The 14,455-nt window shown below is 42.7% G+C and overlaps 1 protein-coding gene across 4 annotated transcripts in view; it reads left to right on the forward strand.

Moving 5' to 3' along the window:
- The window catches only part of MKX (mohawk homeobox), a gene marked incomplete at its 3' end in the record, with an annotated part of 59,774 nt that overhangs the window by 40,092 nt on the left and 5,227 nt on the right, over positions 1 to 14,455 (forward strand). The gene's annotated exons all lie outside the window — the stretch shown is intronic.

Here is a 14,455-nt window from a genome sequence, read left to right on the forward strand (position 1 = left end):
TACGCAGGGAGAAAGAGTAATTTTTTTCTAAGTCCTTTGGCATTATGAACATAGATGTCTTTACTGTGAGAAGTAATGAAAGACAAGAGAGTTCTATATTTACTTCTCTCTTCGGCATTAAAAAAAAAACCCCTCCTATCTGCCATTCCTGCCTTCATCACAGACCTCATTCCTTTCTCTTCTCCATTAGCGTTCTCTGTTCCCTTCACCCTATAGTTTTGCCAGCAGCATGGCCCAAAGATCGTTTGGCCCATATTTTTGTCTGGCTCTAGCTAAACAGTGATCTGACATTAGAGTACTTTTCTCTGGGTTTTCCTTCTCCCCCCAGGGAACAATACTTCAAGGGCAACCTGCTTGTCCAGCATATGAACATGTGGAAAAATCCACTGCTGTGCAGTAATGATTTTCAGATGGCCCATTGTTGCTGAAAATCTTCTCGAGAGCAGCCGCTTCTCCCGCTGTAGCACCTCAGCACCTTGCCAAAGTGGGGCTCTGGAGAAAGCCCCATATTTTCGTTTTGCTCAGTGGTGAAATGTGCTACGTTGCACATACCTGACGGAGAATCATTTGATTCCAGCAAAACGGAGTAAATTTTCCGGCGAGGGGCTTGCGTTTAGCGGAGCGTAATGTGTATCTCTGCCCCACCTTCTCATTCCAGCCTCGCTGCTAAAATTCTGGAAAAAGTCTGGTTGTGCCAAATATCCACAACGGCAATGGCAAAAGCATCCGAAATATTGTTCCACAAATGAATGATTTTCACATATTTTTGCTTTAAAGCATTCAGAGAGAGGGAGGGCCGGAGAGAGAGAGGGTAGCCTTTCTGTGGAGAGAGCAGCAGATTTCAAAATCCAGCTACTTTCTTTTCACTGTTCTACTTTGTGAGAAAAGCGCGTTCCTTTAAAAAGAACTTTCACTGCTTAATCTTTAATTAAAGGCAACATTTTCTTTTAATTTTAAAAGGCTTGCCTTGGACTAAAATAACATGGAACATTTTTAAAACTCGGATCCAAGCTGCTGTAGATACATTTTCTTTAAACCACGGAGACTGCAGTGAGATTCCTCGCTCTGCCAAACAGACTACAAATTGTTACTGTGGGCAATAGGGACTGACTTTCTGAATGCCAGTCAACCGGACAAGAAAGCTTGTTTTTCTAGAGTTGTTCCTCCCCTTGGATCCTGTTCTTGAATGACTTAAACCCTGTATATAACAAAGTGTTGTCGTCTCCATAAGATAATTATGTAGATATTCTCTCCTCTGTGTTCCTTTCATGTTTCCTTGTCTGAGGTACTGAATAGCAATCGATATGCAAAATACGGAAGCAAAATGGAGTTAAATAAAAAGCAAGAGGAAGAAAATAGAGGAAAGAGATAAACAATTCCGAGTAGACCCTAGACAGATTTCACTTGCTTAAGCAATCTTGATTTAAGCTGAGAGGGAGTGAAATATGTAGTAGTAATTCTTAAATGTTTGCCCTATTAAGTTTCCAGTGTTGCATTTGTTCAGTGTGTGGGGTTTATCCTCCCTCACTTTATGTCTGAACCACAGTGGCCTCTCTAAGGTTAAGCAGATAATTTTTTTTTCTGTTCTAAATATTTTAGTGGAGATTTCATCCTTGTTGTAAAAAGAATTCCCCAGCTCAGTTGTCATCTTAGATTTTATTTGGAAATATAAAGAAAAGTGGAAGTCTGAGTGTTTATGGTCAAAGTCTGGCTGGGAGTAACGTCTTCTTCCTGGTATTTTTAAATTTTATTTTATTTTTGAAATTTAAGGATCAAGTGTGCAAAAGAATTTTTTTACTAATTACTTCCAAAAGCGAATGGAGTTTTGTGCTAGACTGCATATTACTTCTGATAAAATGCTGAAGGAATATTTTACTCTGTCTATTTCTGTCTAGCCCATGTTGCTTGTGTGTTTGCTGTCCTGTTTCCATCTATTTCCACATGAACCTACAAAAACTTTTTAAAAACCTGCACAAGAAATGCATTTAAATATGTATTTTTAAACGTATTTTCTTTCATCATCCACATTTCTAAGCGTGCCCCCCTCCTCAAAACATGAATTTTTAAATTTCGTCTTGGTACAGTTTTTGTGCTAAGAAGTATGTCCAAACATTTGGGAAATATAATATCTCTAAATGACTTCAGATCTACAGATTAGTCTGAGAGGTATGGATCAGGGCAACACATCTATGAATTCACAAAGATCAAATCCCTCAAGCACCCTTAATTTTACATTTCCTGTGCTTTTAATTTCTTGTTTATTATTGTCAGTACAAAAATTCCTGTGACACCCATAGGCCAGAAATTAAGAATTCCTGCCACAAACCTAGTTTACAGTTTGGATGCCCTGCAATACCTTGTCTGGGGCTGTACATGTTTAGGGGGTGTTGTTGTTATATTCCAAAACTGGGCAGCTGAATTTGCATATTTTGCAAAACATTTGCTGATTGTGCAAAACTCTTGTTTTGATTGAATAATTTTGTATGTTATTGAAAAATCTGAAAATGCAATTTGTCTGCAAGTCAGTCCAGTTAGTTGCATACGACTGAACACCGGATTTGGGCTGGAAGGACGTTGGAGCTATACTGACCCTTTGCTGCAACTTGTGCAAGTATGGGAGAAGTTTAGCTGGAAAAACCAAAGCAGTCTTTGCTTAGAATTTGGGGTGATTTTATATCTGTGGGGGCTCTTCCTGTGCTCTCTTCATTGAAATGGGTGGGGCTTGTGCTAGACTCTGTAAAGGAGGCCCAGGGGAGAGACTGAGAGGGGAAATTTTCAGCACTTACTTATCTCTGTGATGCTTATATATTGAAAGTATTGGTCTCCATCTCTTGTAAAGTGAAAGAATGAATGACCACAACTGGAGGTCAGTAGCTCCAGGCATGCTAAGCAGTTGGTGAGCAGCCTATGGGTGTGGATATTCAGGGACAGGTGAGAATGGTAAAGGTGTTGGCAGAGTGAGTGTTCAATGATGGTTTCTTGCATATGCAAAAAGGTTTGGACTGACCCTCCATATAAAACCTCAGCATGCCACGTGCCTGTAGTTATACTTATTTTAATTAGTTCCTATATTATTTAAATCTGTTTAAACAAGGACAGCGCTGGCTCCCGGCCTATAGAGTGAGATGAGCGCACAACCCTAGAGTCTGGCAAGACTGGCCCGAAAGGGCAGGGGTACCTTTACCTTTACCTTTAAACAAGGTAGCCAATCAATAGGTGTATTTATAGTATATAAACCTCTTTCTCCATTAATTCCATTTTAAATTTAAGCCATTCCTCAGGGACTGCTTTAGAGAACAGAATGTTGAAAATTGGTGTTTATTTGTTTAATAAATTCCTAGCCTGTGTTGCCACTGTGAAAGTGATATCGAGTCAGCTTACAAACAGTACAGTAAATACTAATTTAGCTGCTAGCAGAGGGGTCCACCAGTGTTTCTTGAGTTACTGGGATACAATCGACTTTAGGGGCCTCTCCTGAATTAAACTGTTGGATAAGTTCCACCTCTTTGTTAGCTGAAACTGGTGCCCAGGTTGACAATGGAGAAAGTTCTCTCATTAGAAAGATCCATTGGGATTAGACTTCTGATTCTGGAGTCATCTAGAGGACATCCTTTGCTCTTCGTGGAAGTGACAAAGGTGTGGAACATCTTCCATTTGATGAAAAGTCTTGAGGTGTTTGATAGTTTTAGAAAAAGGCAGGGTGGGGAGGATGGGAGAAGAATGCATGTTTTAAAAGTTGTGAATATTGTGGAGAAATGATCCTGATACAGCAAAGTGCCTACATTCTTAAGCAAGAGTGCATACGCTCAAGATCACTTAACACCAATGGATTAACAGTTACAAGATCCAATATTCGCCCTTGGTTTAGAAATTTAAAACACATTTGGGGACCATAGGGATCTTAGTATTACACACAGAGAAAGAGAAATAGAGAGCACACAAGATTGACATCAACCCACCCTTTCCTTAAATGTGCAAATTGTGATTTGTGAGACTCTTCAGGTTCATTGTGCTTGGTGACTCCAGTAGCAGTCAGACTGTCGCCATGCTGACCCTGCACCGCCATTTCCAGCTTCTTGTGTGTATTGATTGCCAATCCTGAGGTCTCCAGGGCTATTAGGCAAAACTTGCTTTACCTTCCTAGAAGTATATGCCATTTGTGAACCAATGTATACAAATTAACACTGGCCGGCTTCCAATTATGAGGCAGCTGGCAACTGCCTGTGCCAGTGTGCTTCAAAACAACATTTGCCTAGTGTGAGGAGAAACCTTAGTTTAGATTATATCATCCAATAGTGCAAGAAATATGTGCTATTTTTTTCTCACTGTATAAATATCTGCCAGCAGAGTAAATAAGTTTCTGCTTAAAATACATAGATTTTGTAATTAGAGCACAGCAAGGTGCATTTGCTTGGGTTTTGATCATTAACATAGGCTTCAGTCTGGGCTCCATTCTCGGGAGATAGCTGAGTAATTTATAGTTACATGAGGGTTGTTATGATACAGAGAGTTTCCTTCTGAAAGGAGTGAAAGCCATCACTCTTGTGACATTCTTTTCTATTTGCTTTGCAGTTTTTTGGGTGGGAGCCCATGAAAGCCAGTGGGAGACACACTATTGATATTTGCTAGGCTGAAGCCCAAATCCTCCAGCCACCATCTTTCACCAATGTACTACGATGCCCCTAAACAAAGAATTATTCTTCGTGAGTCTCGCACGTAGTGTAAACCCCATGGAGGTCAGGGAGGCCAATCTCTTTGTTCAGTAAAAATATTTATGCTCAGATCCCAAAAACGTTATGAATCATTTTTGGTGTTTTAAGGTCAGGATGTGGAGTAAATTATTCCAAAAGTTATAGTAGCCAAATATTATTCCCTCCAAAGGTTTGTGTAATATCTGTTTATCTGTGGTCAGATGACTGCCATGTATAATTAGAGGCAGACTTTGTTAAGTTACAGCTACGTCAACACAGCTGAATATAAGTTGAAGTTGTTGGTGTACTTCTTTTTTTATTAGCTACCAGAGGACCAAAAGTTTTCAAGAAGCTTCATTTAAATGGATCCAGACCAACAGACTAACAAGCCCCAGGGCTTCTAGGTCCTCTGTGGAGGCCCAAGCAATTAGCAATGGGTGACTCTTCCAAGCTCACCTCAGATTAACTTGGAAATGATGTGAGATCTTTCCTCAAAATGTTGAAGATCTCAGATCATTTCCCCAAGCCAAGGCACACAAAAATGGCCCAGCTCTCAGATTCTTATATACCCCCATTCAGTATAATGGAGCAATGTTGAACTGTTAGGGGGAACATAAAAAAACCTCAAGGGCAAAAGCTGCAGAGGGCAGGAAGCTCCCAGCCACCCAGCCACCCCACTGCTCCTCTGCAGACTGAGGAGAACTTCACTGGCATCTCTACAAGCAATTACAAAAAGAGCCATAAGCTCTTTATTGATCATAGTTCTGCCCCCCCACCTGCTTGTATTCTAATCAATAGTGTGTTCTTGCACTGTGGCTCCCCACTTAAAATCTTATCGCAAGCGACAGAGTTTTGTTTAGCGCAGCAATTCATAGGATTGGGTGCTACTCATAGGTCTAACACCAGAATTTGTGCACTTTTCAAGAATCCAAGGACTTGGATGAAGGACACCTCACCAGACCAACCCAGAGGGCGGTGCTGGTTTTGAATGAGAGCCAAGCTTAGCTCTCATTGCCAGCCACCATTTTAAATTTCCCAAGATGCAATCCCTTAGTTTGTGGATCTATGAAATGTATTTGTTTTCTTGATCTATAATTTGAGTAAAACATGCATGACTTGGCCATACCTTGGTTGGGGTGGTGGGGGTCACTGAGTCCAGCACACACACACACACAGAGAGAGAGAGAGAGAGAGAGAGAGAGAGAGAGAGAGAGAGTCTGACACCAGTCCTGACTGCTCAGCTGCTTTTTACATGTATTTGATTAGATGTGATAATTCACCTAAATTCTAACCATATTTCAGGCAGATTAGGAAGACAGAACTTGCATGTTTATATTAGCCAACAAGTACTAATGGAAAACTTTTGAAGCCCCTGTATTTTCAGTAGAAGCAACCTGTTTTTGCAACAATGTTCTTCCTCAGCAATTCATTGCCCGGCTTTTGGAGTGGTATTATTCAGTACTGCTAAATATACAAGTGCAGTGAAAGTTTCAATTTTGAAAAACAAAACAGCTGCTTCTTTTCAGTCTCGAAAATATTTTCTTCAAAGGACATCAAAATATGTAACCCACAAAAACTCAATTAGGTGTGTACATAGATTTTGTGTGTATCTCAGTTGTGTTTCCTGTCCTTTCATATTTACTGCTATTTTGCTCTTCCCCATCAGTACCTTATTTCAAACTCGCAGAATATAACCCCATTTAACACAGTAGGCTTTAAAGATTTATAGACTGCTGCCAGCATTGTTAAAGACTTATTTAGTAGCCAACTACTTTCTGCAAAATCTGTACACGTGTCGGAAAGGCTAACATCCATTTTCAAATCCTCATTTTTGATGAGGAGTTCAGTGCAAAAATTTGCCCAGTCTTCTTAAATGGTGCAGGACTACAATACCTCAAGGGCCACCTCTCTCTGTAGAGTGAGATCATTTTCTGAGTACCTTCTTTGTGTGCCTCCTCCACAGGAGGTCCAGTGGGTGGCAACACAAGAACAATGACTTTTCTGCAGTGGCGCCTTGTTTGCTGGCCTTCATTATAAACCTTTAGGCACCAGACAAAACATTCCTCTTCAACCAGGTCTTTGGCTGGATGCCCTTTTAAATGTGTTATTGGGGGGGGGGGCGTTATTGGTTTGTTGTTTTTCTTATTTTTACTATGTATTTTGTGGGTTTCATATTTTAATTTTATGTTGTGAACTGCCCTGAGATCTATGGATGAAGGGCGGTATACAAATTAAATAGATGATGATGATAATAATAATAATAATAATAATAATAATAATAGGCATTACATCCACCACCACATTCACATGTTTTGCCAAAGGAGAAAAGCCTTTGTTATATGCTTTGACTGACTTACCATTGTCTCAAGTCCTCGCATCAATGAACAGTGTTTTGTCCTTTTCAGCCAGAAACAGATTTAAAGACAGCACAACTTCCTATTCATTTACAATGTATGGGGGAAGGGGAAATAAGCAACATGTATATTCTCTCAGACATTTGAGAGGTCTAATTAGTCAGTGTCAGAGAAGCAAATCATTCAAGAAATTTACAACCAGTGCACTAGAAGTCTGACACATGGCTGCAAAGGGGACTGTCTAGACAGCGCAATTTGGCATGAATAAAAATGGTGTAAGGAAGATGATTGGGAGCAGCCAGGCCCCTTAAGCGACATTTTGGCCCCATGGAAGAAAATATGTCATGGGGTCTCTCTTTCCCCTCCTGCTCATCACTGACCTTGACTCCACTCCAGAAGGACCTCATCTGCAATGATCATTATGGTTTGAGGTTTTTTTTATTTAATGCAGCTCTCTTAACTACACACAGCCCCAGACCCAGCAATTTTGCATCTGGGATGCAATCCAGCAGAGTTGAGCATGCATGAGCTGATTCATTTCAGTGGGCCTAATTACCAGTAGAATTATGGCATTAATCTTTAAATGGAGCAAGCAATCAGTTTTGAATAATCTGTTTCTTTTTATTGGAGTACATTGGTAAGAGACAAGCAGAGAATTAGAGCAATTCCCCTTACTTTGCAGCTCTTTTATGTGTGAAGAAGTCTTAAAATCACCTGGTTGTGTGTGTTATGGAGAATACCTGCTTCCATATCCAGCTAATATAACTAAATCATATTTTACTGCTACAATGTCAGCATTAAGGATGAAATATGGCTTTGAAATCTATCCTTTCCCCCTGCGATTTAAAGCAAAAAGCAACAGGTGTGTATATAGTAGTGCCTATCCTGGCTGTATTTTAGAATTTTAACTTCTTAACTCTTCTTAGTTCCCTTTTACACTTTAAAAGTTTTCTGCTCCAGTTTTCTAAAACAATACAGGAGGAGAGAATGTGACTCTTGGCTCAACCACCAGGAGCTGGAGTTAAGAAATTGGCTGCTGCATTTCTTGAATTTCTTTGTTTTCGGGATGTTTTTATTGATTTTACCATAAGCGGACTGAAGAATAGACAGGATATATGAATGTACAACCGATCAGTGAAAAAAGAGTTTTTGACACCTTGTGTGCAATCATGGTATGTGCAGAGCAAGTTGCAAAGTGGGTTGCCCCTAGCATAATAAAAATAAAGAATCCCATTGAAGGGATTGGAATATATGATCCATATCAAGGATGGGAAACCTGTGGTCCTGCAGATGTTGCTGGACAGCTTCTCCCATCACCCCTGACCATTGGCCAGGCCATCAGGGGCTAGTGGCAGCCAGAGTCCAACAGTGTCTGGAATGCCACAGGTTAGCCATCCCTGTTGTGTGTGATGCACGTGATCAAGAGGGCTTAAAGCTTCCTGCCACCTTTGTGCCAGGTGTGCTGCCATCCCACTTGTGTGCTTCCATCATGACCAGGCACTACGCAAATCCCTAGAAAAGTTTTAAGTGCTTGGCTGAGATGGAGTGAATGCACCGGCTTGGCTTCTAATGGAGATCCACTCTGCAACTTGCTCACACTCTTAAAACAGGGTCTGCACCAGTAATAATAATAATAATAATAATAATAATAATAATAATAATAATTGTACCCCACTCTGGGTCACTTCCAGCATATAAAAAATAATAACAAAACATTCAAAACTTCCCTATACTGTACAGGGTTACCTTCAGATATCTTCTAAAAGTCAGATACAGCGGATGCTCGGGTTGTGAACGTGATCCGTGTGGGAGGCATGTTCGCAACCCACAGTGCCATGTCTGCGCATGCACGGGTTGTGATTCGGCACTTCTGCACATGCGCAAAGTGCGATTTAGCACTTCTGCGCATGCCTGAGCATTGAAACCCAGAAGTAACCCGTTCCGGTACTTCCAGGTTTGGCACAGTGCGCAACCCAAAAACACGCAACCTGAAGCGCCTGTAACCCGAGGTTTGACTGTAGCTGTTTGTTTCCTTGACATCTGATGGGAGGGTGTTCCACAAAGTGGGCACCACTGCCGAGAAGGCCCTCTGCCTGGTTCCCTGCAACCTCACTTCTTGTAATGAGATAACTGCCAGAAGGCCTTCAGAGTTGGACCTCAGTGTCTGGGCTGAACTATGGGGGTGGAGATGCTCCTTCAGGTACGCTATTTGTCCCAGCTTCACCTAGATGGGAGGCAGCAATGCTGCTGAATGCCAGTTGCTGGAAATGAAGTGTGTGTGTGTGTGTGTGCGCTTTTGTGCTGGAATCCTGCTTGAGCGTTTCCCACAGGCATCTGGCTGCCCACTGAGAACAGGACGCTGGACTAGACGAGCCATTAGCCTGAAGCAGCCGGCTCATCTTATGCTCTTATGTTCTCACAATTCTTCTTGTGGGTTTGTCAGTGGCCTACAAGTCATAGATAATAAATCCTGATGTACTTTTCCCAGGCCTACAAACTGGCCCATAATGTCAGATGTTGCATCAGAACCAGTCCTCACTTACTTGGTTTCATTTGCTCTCTAACTGTAGCAAGACCCAAGAAAACGTCTATTTTGATATGTTCCTATCAGTAATGGACTTAAAAGCTCTAAATAACTTGGTTCCATCTAGTAGTGAAGCCCCTATTTATAAGTATCTGGCTTGTATATTAGCTTCTTTAGCATATAACCTTTGACCACATTGTGAGTAAGTGCAGTATCCCCATTAAAATTTGTCCAGGCTGGAAAATAATCTGAGCATGTACTTCCTGGTATTGAATATTGTAATGGTGACAGGGACTGAGGGAAATGTAATTTTTTTTCTGGAGTGCCCGAGTTCTTAGCAAGCACGTCAGGCACTCTCTTAATACCTGGGGTTCTGCTGAGTGCCTGGCACCTACACTAAGGACTCAGATGTCCTGGGAAATGACATATGAATGATTCACAGTGTCAAGGAGTGAGGAAGACCCCACTTTATTACCAGGTAAGTGGGGAGGCAGAGCAAGTTGCAGGGGCCCTATGCTGGAGGAGGCTTCAGGGATCCATTGTGGCCCTAACGATGTCTGCAGGAACACACCAGTGTCTGAAGTTTAGAATCAGGCTTGGGGGGGGGGCGGTTCTGACATTTCCTTATAGCTCAGTTGGTTAGAGCATGGTGCTGATAACACCGAGGTCACAGGTTTGATTCCCGCAAGGGACAGCTGCATTTTCCTTTATTGCAGGGGATTGAACTAGAAGGTCCTCAATATCCCTTCCAACTCTGCAATTCTATAATACTTTGAGAAATAAAAGGTAAAGGGACCCCTGACCATCAGGTCCAGTCGTGGCTGACTCTGGGGTTGCGGTGCTCATCTTGCTTTATTGGCCGAGGGAGCCGGCATACAGCTTCTGGGTCATGTGGCCAGCATGATAAGCCGCTTCTGGCGAACCAGAGCAGCGCACGGAAATGCCGTTTACCTTCCCGCTGGAGCGGTACCTATTTACCTACTTGCACTTTGACGTGCTTTCGAACTGCTAGGTTGGCAGGAGCAGGGACCGAGCAACGGGAGCTCACCCCGTCACAGGGATTCAAACCTCTGACCTTCTGATCGGCAAGTCCTAGGCTCTGTCATTTAACCCACAGTGCTACCTGCGTCCCTACTTTGAGAAATAGCCAAGTCCAATTTCAAATCGGGCAAGGTGAGTGGCCATCACTACCTCCATCATACCTGAACATCAGACTGTGCCATTACAATCCCAAATCAGGATAGCTAATGTCTTTCATTATCATTCAGTATCAATTTAGGATCAAAAGGGAACCTGGGATGCCTTCTCCATGTCATGCCCTCCCCCTGTTAGTTGCCAGGTTCCAAGTCCAATAGATACAAGATAATATCACCAAGGCAACTATCTGTAAACAAACAATAAACACCCGTAAAAATGTCAAAAGTAGTTTCTTTCCAAAATAGGTTTTATCTTATTGTTGTTGCTTAGTCGTTTAGTCGTGTCCGACTCTTCATGACCCCATGGACCAGAGCACGCCAGGCACTCCTGTCTTCCACTGCCTCCCGCAGTTTGGTCAAACTCATGTTGGTAGCTTCGAGAACACTGTCCAACCATCTCGTCCTCTGCCGTCCCCTTCTCCTTGTGCCCTAGGTTATATCTTAAATAACTGCAAATGCAGTAAATAATGAACTGAAGGACATTGTCCTCTTTCTATGTTCCTCCCAATGGAAACATGCTGATGGGGACAGATACACCCCTGCTTTAAGCCGTTTATATATGTATATGATTTACTACAAAGCTTGATAACTAAGCCCTTTGGGGATGAAACGCCTAATTAGCGGAGTGACGTCTGAGCACGGAACAAATGATACGTCACAAGTGGACTCTTTATTTACTGCATTTGCAATTATTTAAGATAAAATCTATTTTGGAAACAAACTATCTGTTTGTTTGCAAATAGTTGCCTTGGTGATATTATCTTGTGCCTATTGCAGTAGCCATTGTATCGCCACCCTGTTTATTGTTTTATTGTAGATTCCAAGTCCAAGCATTCCCCCAAAACAGGGTGGCCTAAAACTTGAATATAACAAAAGAACGTTATTCATTCAGATGTTATTAATCTTAAACCATATTTTAGTTTTGGTAAAATTCCATGTGGACTTTGGTTTTGGAATCCATATGAGCATTTGTGACATTTCTTCTGAAACAACATGATTTTATGAACTCTAGTTCACCCAGCTTTGCCCTTTGCTGTTAACACTGTGAAACTTTATGATGCATGCAAACCTCATTTGTGCCTCTAAACTGTGGTTTGGGAGAACTGCACATAACCTAGAAAACTACACTAAATCATAGCTGTGTGTGCTGTTGAGCCTTGCCTTGCTATTTTCTTCCTCCCACTCTTTCCTGCTTCAGGTTATCTGGAAAATCTGGGTCAACACAGTCATCTCCAAAAGTAACAAAAACCAGTTCACACGAGATTTGAAGAGAAATAGTTGAACGTGCCTATGCCAGATTTGATATGAAAATCAGAATTGCTCAGTACACTGCCAAACATACACTCTGTACTTTACTTTGTCTTTACTTCTGAGCTAATGTTCTCATTCCAGTTTTTAGAAGAAACGAATGCAGGGTTGTGGAAGGCACTGCTGTTCCAAATTTGCCCTGCCACCTTCCCATCCTTGGTGGTGTGGAGCCCTTGGTCCAACACAGCCCCGTTGGTAGTGTTTGCAAGGACAAGGTCCACATTTTGGCTCTTCTTCAGCCTTTGGCCTAATTGTAGTCATTCCAGCAAAGGAGGGCTAGGTTGGGGTGCAATTACTTGTTGAATGTTTTGAATAAAGTATAGCAGAGCGAACAATGAACCTGCACAGTCGCATGGCAGTAATTCTCCAAGGTTCAACTTGGGGGAGGCTGAGGAAGACTGGAGTATCTGAAAGCTAGGAGAAGCCAGGTGACATGCCCTAAGACAAGGGGTGGTTAACCTGCGGTCCCCTCCAGCTGCGGTTGGGCTCCCAACTCCAACCAGCCCCAGCCAGCATAGCCAGTGATCTGGCATAATGAGAGTTGTAGTCCAGCACCACCTGGAAGGCCACCAGTTAGCCACCCCTGCATGTGAGCTGCTCTAGCCTGGTGTTGCTGATTTGGGGAAGATACCAAAGGGCTTGGGGGAGACCTGCCAGAGGAAACAGGCTGAGAAGTCTGTCCTTTGAGTCTGGAGAGGAGCAGTTCTTGGACCAGGGAACTGAAAGGTGTGGCTCCTCTCTGAAGTGTGTGTGTGTGTGTGTGTGTGTGTGTGTGTGTGTGTGTGTGTTTGAGAGGGGGAGAGAGTGTCATTAAACCACAGAGCCTAGAACTTGCCGATCAGAAGGTCAGCAGTTTGAATCCCCATGATGCGGTGAACTCCCATTGCTTGGTCCCTGCTCCTGCCAACCTAGCAGTTTGAAAGCACATCAAAGTGCAAGTAGATAAATAGGTACTGCTCCGGCGGGAAGGTAAGCGGTGTTTCCGTGTGCTGCTCTGTTTCACCAGAAGAGGTTTAGTCATGCTGGCCACATGACCCGGAAGCTGTACGCCGGCTCCCTTGGCCAATAAAGCGAGATGAGTGCCACAACCCCAGAGTCGACCACGACTGGACCTAATGGTCAGGGGTCCCTTTGCCTTTACCTTTAAAGTGTGTGTCTATTGTGGTTTTAACTTTCTGCATGTTTTAAATTATGCTTGTGGGTTTTTTAGTGAGGGTTTTATTGTTTTATCTTTTTGTAAACTGTTTCCTACAACCAAGTGGTATATAATTTTTTAAAAAATAAATAGCTATAGTATTTTTACCATGTCCCAAATACTGGAGCAAGAGGTGTTATGTCCCCTGTATCCCAATCCCAGTGTTGTCTTAACGAGGTTTCTGATTCAGAGGACTCACACTTGGGGATGGTCAGCTCTCAGCACCCTCTTCTATACTGTCTTGCAGTCCCATACAGAGCTTGTATGAGGCCCAGGGCAGGAGTTTTATTAGAATAAAGTTATAAACTCCCACCAAAAATGCAGCCAATCCCTGGTGGGCCCCCCAACCCCCTGCCAGTTTAGACCCCCAAGGCCTGGGGCAACTGTACCCAGCCACCCCCACCCATCACAGGCCTGATGTCCTGTCTTGGGGGCATGGCTCTCCCATGATCCTCAGAGTGTAAAGATAACTCCCCTATAGCTTCTCCTGCTCCACAGCCATGCAGGAGCATGGGGGTGCAAAACTGGCTGTGGGCCCTTTGAGAATTGTGGACAGTTCTCCAAGGGGCATAGAGCTGTTGGAAGAGCCTTCATAAGCCTTTGGATTCCTTTGAGCCTCTGAGAGAACATCTTCCATAGGGCATCTAGGAGAGCCTGGAGCTGCCCAAGGTCCTGAACTGCCAGGCCTGTAGCAGAAGGAGCTCTGGGCACTGCATCCTGTTCACCTGTGAGCCCCTGCAGAGCAGGGCAGTAGGGTTAGATTCCATATATTATATATAGCATTAGGTGGAGCATTAGATCTGTAAGGACAGAATGGCAGACAGCAGGAAACACTGAAGGGAGTAGCAATGGAAAGCTTTGCCAGAAAACTTTGACCCTGGGTGCAGCTAAAATTAGCCACAACCAGTAGAAATGAAACAAGTTCAAACAAGTACTATTGTTTTTAAAGGTACATAGTCACGGCTAACTAACTCAACTGGAGCCTTTTGCTTTTCTGATGTCATTACCGACAGAAACATCAAAATAGACATATACTTGAGTCTTTCAACAACCATCTTCATATTTTTAGAGTGTCCCCCATTTCAAAAGAGTTAATGTTGTTATTTCAATTAAGCAAATCCTTATTGCGCTAAAACCTGTTCCTGTTGCAGATGTGGAGGTGGATGAGCTAAAACAGTAAAAGAACA

Source organism: Podarcis pityusensis, assembly GCF_964106645.2.
Source record: "Podarcis pityusensis genome assembly, chromosome: 12".
NCBI lineage: Eukaryota > Metazoa > Chordata > Lepidosauria > Squamata > Lacertidae > Podarcis > Podarcis pityusensis.